Here is a 10,271-nt window from a genome sequence, read left to right as displayed (position 1 = left end):
TAAACATCCTCACTTCCTTCCAACTAATCTTTACTATTCTGGTTGCACTTCTTTGTATTCTCTGTAACTTATCAATACCACTACCACCACCATCATCACTAGTATTTATATGGCACTTTAAGGTTTTCAAAGTGATTTACAAATATTAACTCATTTGATTGTAAACTCTCTTCTCTTCCATTTTTTAAAATTAGGGTATATAGTACTGAGAATTTCTTTCTTCCTTCCTTCTTTTTTTGGGGGCGGGGAGGGGAATGAGGGTTAAGTGACTTGCCCAGGGTCACACAGCTAGTAAGTGTCAAGTTTCTGAGGCTGGATTTGAACTCAGGTCCTCCTGAATCCAGGGCCTGTGCTTTACCCACTGCACCACCTAGCTGCCCCCTTCCTTTCTTTTTTCTTTCTTTTTAAACACCTCCATTGAAGGGGACTCCACCATTTCCTAAGCAATCAGTCCATTCCACTTTCAAAGAGTTCTAATAACCCTTAGGAGGAAGTTTATTCATTAATTCATTCTTTCAGGCCACTTTTTTATCTTTGGTTTCTTTTATTATTATTTCTACATTAGAGATAGTATAGATTCATTATTTAAATATGTGTTAGGGTTAGCAGAGAACTCGTGATAAGCTCAATATTAGTCCTAATATTAGGGAATGATCTTAGCTAAAAGACTGAGAATTGATCTCTTCTTTTTTTTTTTTTTTTTTGGCGGGGCAATGGGGGTTAAGTGACTTGCCCAGGGTCACACAGCTAGTAAGTGTCAAGTGTCTGAGGCCAGATTTGAACCCTGGTCCTCCTGAATCCAGGGCCAGTGCTTTATCTACTGTGCCACCTAGCCACCCCCGAGAATTGATCTCAACCAACATTTATGCCTAGTGTGTATGGAGAGCAATGTGTCACATTGGAGGACATATGAAGTTTATCTAGGACATGATGCTATTTTCATAGAACTTATGGCAAAGCAAAGAGTTAAGACAAGCAAATATCATAAGATCTATATTTGGAAGGGAGTTGAGAAAATTTTCTTTTCATTACAAATGAGGAAACTGAGGTCTAGAGAGGGAAAGTGACTTGACCACACCACAGTTATAGTATCAGAGTGGAGTAACCATGGTTGAAAATATTATACATGTATTAGTTATTATAATTATTTGTTTATTGTATTTCCCCGGGCAGACTATAAATTTCCTGACTACCAGGGCAGTCATTTTTTAATCTTTATATACTGAAATACCAATCACAGAGTTCTGGAGACAGTAGGTACTTAACAGATTTTTGTTTAGTTTAATTGAATTATAGATATACATAAATAAAGAGCTGTGTGAGGTCTAGAGGGAAGAGCATTACCAATCAGGAGAATCAGGGAAGACTTTCTGGAATGGGTGGCATTTGCACTGGCTTTTAAAAAGTGGGTAGGAATTTAGCAAGTCAAAACATTCCAGACATGGGAAACATTGTGAGCAAAGATTTAGAGGCAAGGACTTGTGTTCAAAGAGGAGACTAGTTTGTGGCCAGGTCAGCTTGGGATAAGGGGGAACAGGAGAGTCAGCTGTGTGACCTTGGGGAAATCCATTCCCTCCTATTGGTCCTTCAAGTTCCGGTCTCCACCTCTACCAGAAGACCTCCCTGAGCATCCCAGCTTATAGCTATCTCCTCCTTCTCTGACATTTTATGTTTTATTTGAGTGCTGGCTGGTACCAACCAAGCATACACATCTCTGCTTTGAGGATTATGCACTTGTAGGTTAGCTGCTAAATTGTCCTTACTATAGAGCCCCTAGAACTGACAAGGTGCCCACAAGACTCCTGTTAACTGGCAAACAAAGCAATGCTGCTGCCCATCTCTTTCTTTTAAATTTTTTTTTTTTTTAGTGAGGCAATTGGGGTTAAGTGACTTGCCCAGGGTCACACAGCTAGTAAGTGTTAAGTGTCTGAGATCGGATTTGAACTCAGGTACTCCTGACTCCAGGGCTGGTGCTCTATCCACTGCGCCACCTAGCTGCCCCCTGCCCATCTCTTTCAAATCATGGGGCCTTTGGCCTCTGCCTTTCACTTCTGCCTTGACTTCTGCTTCTTGGGGTTCTGCTTCTGCCTCTGCCCTGGGATCTCAGCATTTTCTTCATGCTCTTTGGGGAAAGCCAAATACTAGCTCAGTCGCCCTTGCTTCTTCCGGAAGGTAGCCTTCATTTACAACACAGTGCAAGTACAGCGATAGTTTGCTGTCACGTGGATATTTAGAAGAGAGTTGAGGAGGAGGCAATACTCCCCACTACACACCCTACCCCTGTAGACCTAACTACCTATCTACTTGGCACAAACACATGGCTTGGGTATTCTTCCCTTTTCCTGTGGATGAATCATGTATGCATAAATTCAGACCCAGATGGCTAAAGCTGAAAGGGACCTCAAGGAGCACCAAATCCAACCCCTTTATTCTACAAGAGGGGAAGGATCTCATTGAGAGCAGGATCAACACTAGAAGAACCCAGATCTTCTTGATTTCTGCTCTTCCCCTTAGACTAACCTCTCTTCTGTACACCCCAGCTCTGCTCACCTTGCTCCACCCCTGCCCCAAATTGAGGGAGATCTTTTCCTGTAGTACCTTCCACTTGTCTCCCCCATAACAGAGCCTGACACAGCGACCCTCCCCCTACCCCCTCCAATGAATAAAGAAGAGAATGAGCAAGTAGGAGTGCTGGGTTTGGAGACCAAGGAGGAGGACTTCCTGTCAAATCCCAGCACCACTTATTGCTTCTATGAACTTGTTCACCTCTTTAGGTCTCAATTTCACATAGGATTGATTGTTCCAACTTTCCCTCTATCTCCACCTCCCCTTTTTTCTCTCCCTCCGACACAAGCCATTTTCTTTTTACTGACGAGGGAACTGAGACCCAGAGAGCAGAAAGGGCTTTGCCCAAGGTCACACAGTTAAGTAACAGAGCAAGGATCTGAACGTGGGTCTTGTGAGTCTTCTGACCCCAGATCCAAGTGTTTTTTCCCACTGTGGTTTCCTCATTTGTGAAATGAGGGGGTTGGACCACATGGCTCTTCCATCTCTAAATCTTGGGCTCTGACTTAAAGGCTTCCGTATTGCTAGACTCTGGGAAAGCCTGATTGGATCCCCTGAGGATTTTTTTTTCCGGGATTGGGGGGGAAAAAAGAAAAAGAAAGAAAGAAACACCAAAAGGAACAAAAAGAGAACTGAGCCCCAGGATTTCAGGGCAGCCTCCAATGAAGTCACCGTCCTTGACAATGGGAGGTGGCTGACCAATGACTTGGGGTCTCTGGGAGTGTGAGGGTCATTGTTTGTGTTCACAGATCGCAACGTGGGGGAGGTAGTTCTTTAGCGGGAAGCTAGCCTTAGTGACACTAAGTGACACTACGGTCAGGCCAGGCGGGTTTTCCGCGGTTGCAGCCAAGGGGCGGGGCAGGGGGCGGGAGCCCCAAGGCGTGTGCCCAGCTCGCTCCCTATAAGTGGGACCTCGGGGAGCTGACCCGGTCACATACGGCTGGAGCTGAGGCAGAGAACCTCTCACCTCCTGTTCTCCAGACCAGGACGAGACACGCAGACACAGTGAGTGCCCCTTCCCCGTAAGCGCGCAGCTGGTTTCCCACCTTCCTCCCATGTAGCTGAGACCAGACGTAATCTGAATTCTGCTTCCAGTCCAAGGAAATTTCCCTGTGTACCTCTTTCCAAATCCCCACTCCCTTCGGGACAGGGAGAAGGGTCCTAGTTAAATCCCATTTCTGCTTCGATTTATGTAAGGTTCTAAGTCAGTATCCTCCGGTCTTCACTTCTGCCTTGACTTCACTTTGGTTCTTGCACTACCCAAAGAGGGGGATGGGTTCCTGCTCTGGGGTGACTAGGTAGAGGGGTGAGGCGGCGCAAGCGGGAGAGGTCTGAAAGTTCGTGGGGGGCACTTAGGCAATGCCCCCTTTACATTTCCTTTTTAGTTTCCCCATTTGGACACGGAGGGGGATGAAACTCTGAGGTTCCTTCTGGCCCCGAATAATCTCCCCTACTCTGTCCCCTGCCCGACAGGGTAGGGTAGCAATATGATACTGTTTGCAAAACCCTTTAAGCTTCCTCTGGAAGAGGGCACACTTTGACTCAGCAGAAAATGGTATGGGGTGAGGGAACCCGGAGCTGGAAGAACCTGCTGCCCCTGTCATCCAGTCTTTTAGGATCTCGGAGCTTCTTGCCTAATTTAAGAAAGAGGGCTTGAGGGTGCGGGGTACGTTACGTCCATGTACCTCCAGAGCCACCCTCAGTTTGAAAGGATTCAGTCTAAACCCCTTCAATTTACAGAGGAGGAAACTGCAGCACAGAGCGGCTAAATGACTTGTACCAGGTCACACAGTTAATAAACACCACCGACAAAATTTGAACCCAGGTCCCCTGGTTTTAAATTAGCCCGATCTCCAAGGCTGTAGCAACTAGTGCAGGGAACCTTTTCTTTCTTCCACAGCAGCATTAGAAAACAAAGACTACAAGGCGAGGTGAGCAGAGAGCCGCGGTGCAGAGCAGCAGAGCAGCAGAGCAGCGAGCGGGAAAATCCTATGCGAGAGGGAGAGACATTGATTCAACAGTGAAAGAATTAATAATCAAAGCCGCCCCGCAGTGGATCTAGTTGTTTCCTACGATAGAGAGTCCCCCATTAGTGGAGGTGTTCAAGGGAGAGAGGGTAGGGGACAGGGGCTAGATGGCCCAGCTTCTGAGTCTTCTATGCTCAGGGAATCTATAGAGGAAATTCTTGGACTGGGAGGGCAGAGGAGGAAAGGATTTGAGGTTACCAAGGTCTCTCCTAAAATACTAATGTTTAACAAAAAAAAAAAAAAAACCAATGTTTTGACAAGCACTTGAGAAGGGAGGTATGGCTATGGATTGATCAGGGAAGGCTTCAGGGAGAGAAGGAAAGGCATGATCTATTCCTTGAAAGCTGAACAAGATTTGAGGCAGGCAGAGGAAGTAAATAGGCCCCCGGGTATTTGTCTCAAGAGCCCTGGCAGTGTGGTATAGTGGGGGAAAGCCCAGGATTTGGAGTCTGAGGGACACGGGTTTGAATTTTCTAGATCTGTCAGTGTGACCTTGAGCAAGTTGCTTAACTTCTCTGGGTCTCAGTTTCCTTGTCTGTAAAAAAAAAAAAAAAGGCACTGGCCCTGGAGTCAGGAGTACCTGAGTTCAAACCGGGCCTCAGACACTTAACACTTACTAGCTGTGTGACCCTGGGCAAGTCACTTAACCCCAATTGCCTCACAAAAAAAAAAAGGCATTGGGCTAAGTGGTCTCTAAGGTCCCTTTCCAGTTTTAAATCTATTATCCTAAACAATTCACTGTTCTGAACACTAAGGGAGATATAAAGTTTAGATAAGATTAAGTTCCTCTCCTGATGGAGCTAGTGTAGTGGGGGATAAGACGCCAACACAGGTAACCATCAAAACACACACTATTACATTTTATATATATATATATATCTTTCTGTTGGAAGATGGTTCCTTGGAGGAAGAGGCATTTAAGTAGGCTTGGGCAGCTAGGTGGTGCAGTGGATAGAGTGCTCTACCTGAAATAAGGAAGACTCATCTTCCTGAGTTCGAGTCCAGCCTCAGGCATTTACTAGCTGTGCGATCCTGGGCAAGTCACTTAACCCCTATTTGCCTCAGTTCCTCATCTGTAAAATGGGGACACACTATAGAAGGAAATGGCAAACTACTCCAGTATCTTTGCTCACAGAGTTGGACACGACTGAACAACAAAAAATCCAACAAGCAAAAATAAAGAAATAGGATATTCCTGGAATAGGGCACTGTAAGAGCTTTACAGACAACACTACAGAGTGGCATATTCAGGGGACAGAGAGTCTTCTAATATGGCTGAAACACGGAGGGGAGGGGACATAAAGTGGCCAAGTTTTTAACGTGGTATCAGATTATGGAGGACCTTAGATTCCAGGCAGAGGAATTGGAGGAGCCACTGAAGATCCTGGAGCAGATGTGACCAGATCTAGGTACTAAGAAAGATGTCTCTTTATCGTGTGAAGGATGTATTTGAGGTTGGAAAGAGTGGAGACAGAGATAAAGAACATTTAGCAAGGTACTGAGTTTCTCCATAGGCAGTTGCTCTAAAGGGATTTCCTACTCAGGTCCTTAGGATTGGGCTATATGAACTCTGAGGTCCCTTCCAACTCTTAAAGATTACTCAGGCAATATTTGAGGGCAGTGATGCATTATAGAGAATTAGGAAGTTTTTGCATCTATTCCATTTGGAGGACTTAAAGGACCAGGCAGGGATCCCCATGATTTTGGGCAGTGGGGAGCCTTTCTCAGAGAGACAAAAGCTCTGGACTGTACAAGCAATATTAGACATGGCCTTCCCAGGATGTAGGGAATAGGTCTTGTTTGGCAAACACCATATTTTCAAACCAGCTCCAGCCTTAGGAGGGGCTGGCTGATGGATATCAGAAAAGGATATATCCTGGCAAATACTCCACACAGAAATCAGATTTGTTAAGAACTTGAACTACAGGTGAGGTAGGAAATAATAGTTTCAGCACCTATGGCCTACCTTATATGTCTTCCAACTTCCACCCTGAATAGTCTTGGGCTGAGTAGAATAAACCTTTGATCTTTTAAGTACTTTTAAAGGAGGGGGGGGGGCAGGTCATGAGGGCTAAGTGACTTCCCCAGGTCACACAGCTAGTAAGTGTCTGAGGTGAGATTTGAACTCAGGTTCTCTGGACTCCAGGGCCAGTGCTTTATCCACTGTGCCACCTAGCTGCCCCCTTAAGTACTTTTTATAAAGGAAAGAAGATAGGACCAAAAACTCAGTCCCCCCGGGGGCCATGTTCTGAGATTGCCCAGGTATGTGGTCTCAAGCAAGCCCCTTGCCCTCTCTGGGTCTCAAGTGGGCTTGTAAAGTTAAGTTCTAAAATCCTGAGGTCTCTAAAATCTTCAAGATTTCCATCTGCAAAACGAGTGCTAATCTTCCATTTCCTACCCTTAAAAGAGGTAGAATAGCCCTTGTACAAAGACCTGCTTCCCAGGGCTTTTGTTATGAAACTGCTCACATGAGCTTCAGGGGCAACTAGGTGGCACAGTGGATAAAGCCCGGGCCCTGGATTCAGGAGGACCTGAGTTCAAATATGGCCTCAGACACTTAACACTTACTAGCTGTGTGACCCTGGGCAAGTCACTTAACCTTCATTGCTCCACAAAAAAAACAAAAACAAACCAAATATGAACTTCATTTTCTCTCCCTTCATCATTATTGCATGATGATTCCCTTGCTTCTAGATGCCTTAGAGAATGGCTTCCTTGGTTGTTCTAGGTATGTTTGGGCCTCTATATGGAACTTTAAGGTTCACAAAGCAATTTACAAATATTTTCTCATTTGTGCCTCCTAACAATCCCAGGAGTGCTACTGTTATTCTCATTTTATAGATGGAGAAACTGAGACAGAAGTTGTGACACAGTTATTAAGTATCTAAGGACAGATCTAAACCAGGATCTTGTTGACCCTAGGTCAGTTGCTCTATAGGTGAATCTGTGGGAGGAACAAAGCTAAGGATGGAGGAGATAGGAGGGTTAGCAACAGCAAAGGCAATGCCATAGCTGGTATGTGGTTAGATGGGGGACTGGGGGTGTGTTTTCCATAGGGAGTGACGAACCCCTCCAGTCTCTTTGCCAAGAAAACCCCAAATGGGGTCACTGAAAATGATTGAAGGGCAGCTAGGTGGCGCAGTGGATAGAGCACTGGCTCTGGAGTCAGGAGGACCTGAGTTCAAATCTGGCCTCAGACACTTAACACTTACTAGCTGTGTGACCCTGGGCAATTGCCTCACCAAAAAAAAAAAAAAGAAAGAGGAAAAAAAAAGAAAATGATTGAACAACAACTTCAGGTCTGGCCTTTCAATCAATTCCAAAGCCATATCATTATACATTCATTGAACCCACATTTCTTCATCTTTCTATAAAAATAGCACCAGAGACTTTGTCCAGTGCTTTAGGTAAACAGAAAGGACAAAACATATGGCTTCATTCATATGGGGAAATCTCCTCTACCAATGCAGGGCAGCACTTCCTCTGCAAACTTACAGTCTTAGAAAGTTGCTTAGAGCAGTGGTGTAAAACTCAAATAGAAACAAGGGCCACTAAACCTGAGTAAGGGGCAAGTATTGACTTAGAGAACCACATATTAATGTTATCTGTGCTCTACTGTATTTTTATTTATTTTGTTAACTATTTCCCAATTACTTTTTTTTTATTATTAAGTAAGGCAATTGGGGTTAAGTGACTTGCCCAGGGTCACACAGCTAGTAAGTGTTAAGTGTCTGAGGCCAGATTTGAACTCAGGTACTCCTGAATCCAGGGCCGGTGCTCTATCCACTGCGCCATCTAGCTGCCCCCCCCCCAATTACTTTTTGATCTGGTTCAAGCAGCACTGGCGGTGTTGCCAGTGGCATTACAAATCTTGGGCCCCTTGTTTGACACCTCTGACCTAGAGCACTGAAAGGGTTAAATGATTTATCCAGTGTCACATAGCCATTATGTGTCAGAGACAGGACTTGAACCCAGGTCTTCATAGCTTCAAGCCTCGGCTCTCTATGTCACATGCATACACTCTCTCTGGGTAATCTATACCTTCAGCATTCCCTGATCTACCTGTCTAGTAACCCTGACATAAAGAAAATGAAGTTAATCTACTTGATGAAATCATGTTGGCCCTACTTCCTCTTCCAACCAACCCTTTTTAATTAATTTGTTTGTTCAATCATTTTAGTCATGTCCTACTCTTCATGACCCCATTTGGGGTTTTCGTAGCAAAGATACTTAGAGTAGTTTGCCATTTCTCTCTCCAGTTCATTTTTACAGATGAGATGCTGAGGCAAACAGGGTTTGCCCAGGGTCACACGGCTAGTAAATGTCTGAAGCTGGATTTGAATTCAGATCTTCCTGACTTGGTGCCCAGCACTCTTTCCACTGTGCCACCTAGCTGCCCTCCTTTAATTAATATCTGTTAGAATTTTGCCAGGAATTGAAATCAAGGCCAGAACTTTCAGGCTCTTCCCTTTTTTTTTTTTTTTTGAAAAATCAGGAAAACAGCTGCCTTTTTGTAATTCTTCACGCACTCTCTCTTTCTCTCAGATCTTGTTAAATTCTCTGATCAGTGTCAGTCCCAAAACCAAAGACTCCCCTCAAGATTTCCCTTTTCTGTCACAATTCGGTTCTCCCTTTACCCCTCAAAGAAGTAATGGAAATGCCATGCTTTCTTCAACCTCTCAAATCCAGACAGTATGCTCAGAATCTCTTCCCCTAGTTTAGAGCTAGAGTCTCCCTTTATACAGATTGCTTAGGTCATGACCCATTCTCTCACAAGATAGCTATGCTATTTTGTTTTGTTTTGGTTTTTTTGATAGCTATGCTATTGATTCAGGAAGGTGTACAAGCCCTTTTCACACTCAGATCTGATTGTTTCATTAAATCAGTAAGTGTTCTCACCCAGTCAAGGCACAAGAACTAAGTGGAATGGTTTCCAACCCACCCTTTCTTATAGCTGAGTTCCCAATGCCACAGCACTGGATTTGGAGTCAAAACTCGGCTCGGTTATCTATCTATTCCATGTTTGTCCTTGAGACAGTTTTCCCCTGTTAATAAATAAGGGGTTTAGGGGGCGGCTAGGTGGCGCAGTGGATAAAAGCAGCGGCCCTGGATTCAGGAGTACCTGAGTTCAAATCTGGCCTCAGACACTTGACACTTACTAGCTATGTGACCTTGGGCAAGTCACTTAACCCCCATTGCCCCACCAAAAAATAAATAAATAAATAAATAAATAAGGGGTTTAGAAAAGCCCTTAGCGATCTAGTCCAACTCTCAATCCGCTGACTCTGGGTAAAGAAAAGATGTGCTATAGGAGTTCAGAGAAAGGAGAGAGGAGGGGGAAGAGATGTAAGAGCATTCAAGAAAGAGGTGGGGGTTTACAATTCCAAAGAACTCATGATGGAAAAAGCTATCCACCTCCAGAGAGAGCACTCTGCATGAACTCAGAATGAAGGTTAAAGCATATTTTTTCACTTTCTTAATTTTTCTTGCAACATGGCTTGTTTGGAAATACGCTTTGCATGACTTCACCTATATCATATTGCTTGCCTTCTCAATGGGTGAGTGAGAGGCTGGAGGGAGGGAGAGAATTTGGAACTTAAAATTTTTTTCCATAAAAGTATTTAATTAGTTTCCAGTTACATGTAGAGATAGCTTGCAACATTTGTTTTTATAAGATTT

General features: G+C 44.3%; 1 protein-coding gene across 1 annotated transcript in view; it reads left to right on the top strand.

Annotated features, from left to right (window-relative positions):
• The first annotated feature begins 3,514 nt into the window (after nt 1-3,514).
• Nucleotides 3,515-10,271, top strand: part of TNFAIP2 (TNF alpha induced protein 2) — a 30,181-nt gene continuing 23,424 nt past the window's right edge. Inside the window, exon 1 of the mRNA XM_043981579.1 lies at nt 3,515-3,570. The gene's annotated coding sequence lies outside the window, so the exon portion shown is untranslated. The remainder of the gene's footprint in view (nt 3,571-10,271) is intronic.

Source organism: Dromiciops gliroides, chromosome 2 (genome assembly GCF_019393635.1).
Source record: "Dromiciops gliroides isolate mDroGli1 chromosome 2, mDroGli1.pri, whole genome shotgun sequence".
Lineage (NCBI taxonomy): Eukaryota > Metazoa > Chordata > Mammalia > Microbiotheria > Microbiotheriidae > Dromiciops > Dromiciops gliroides.
Note: the sequence above shows the minus strand (reverse complement) of the source record. Positions and strands in the feature narration are given on the sequence as shown.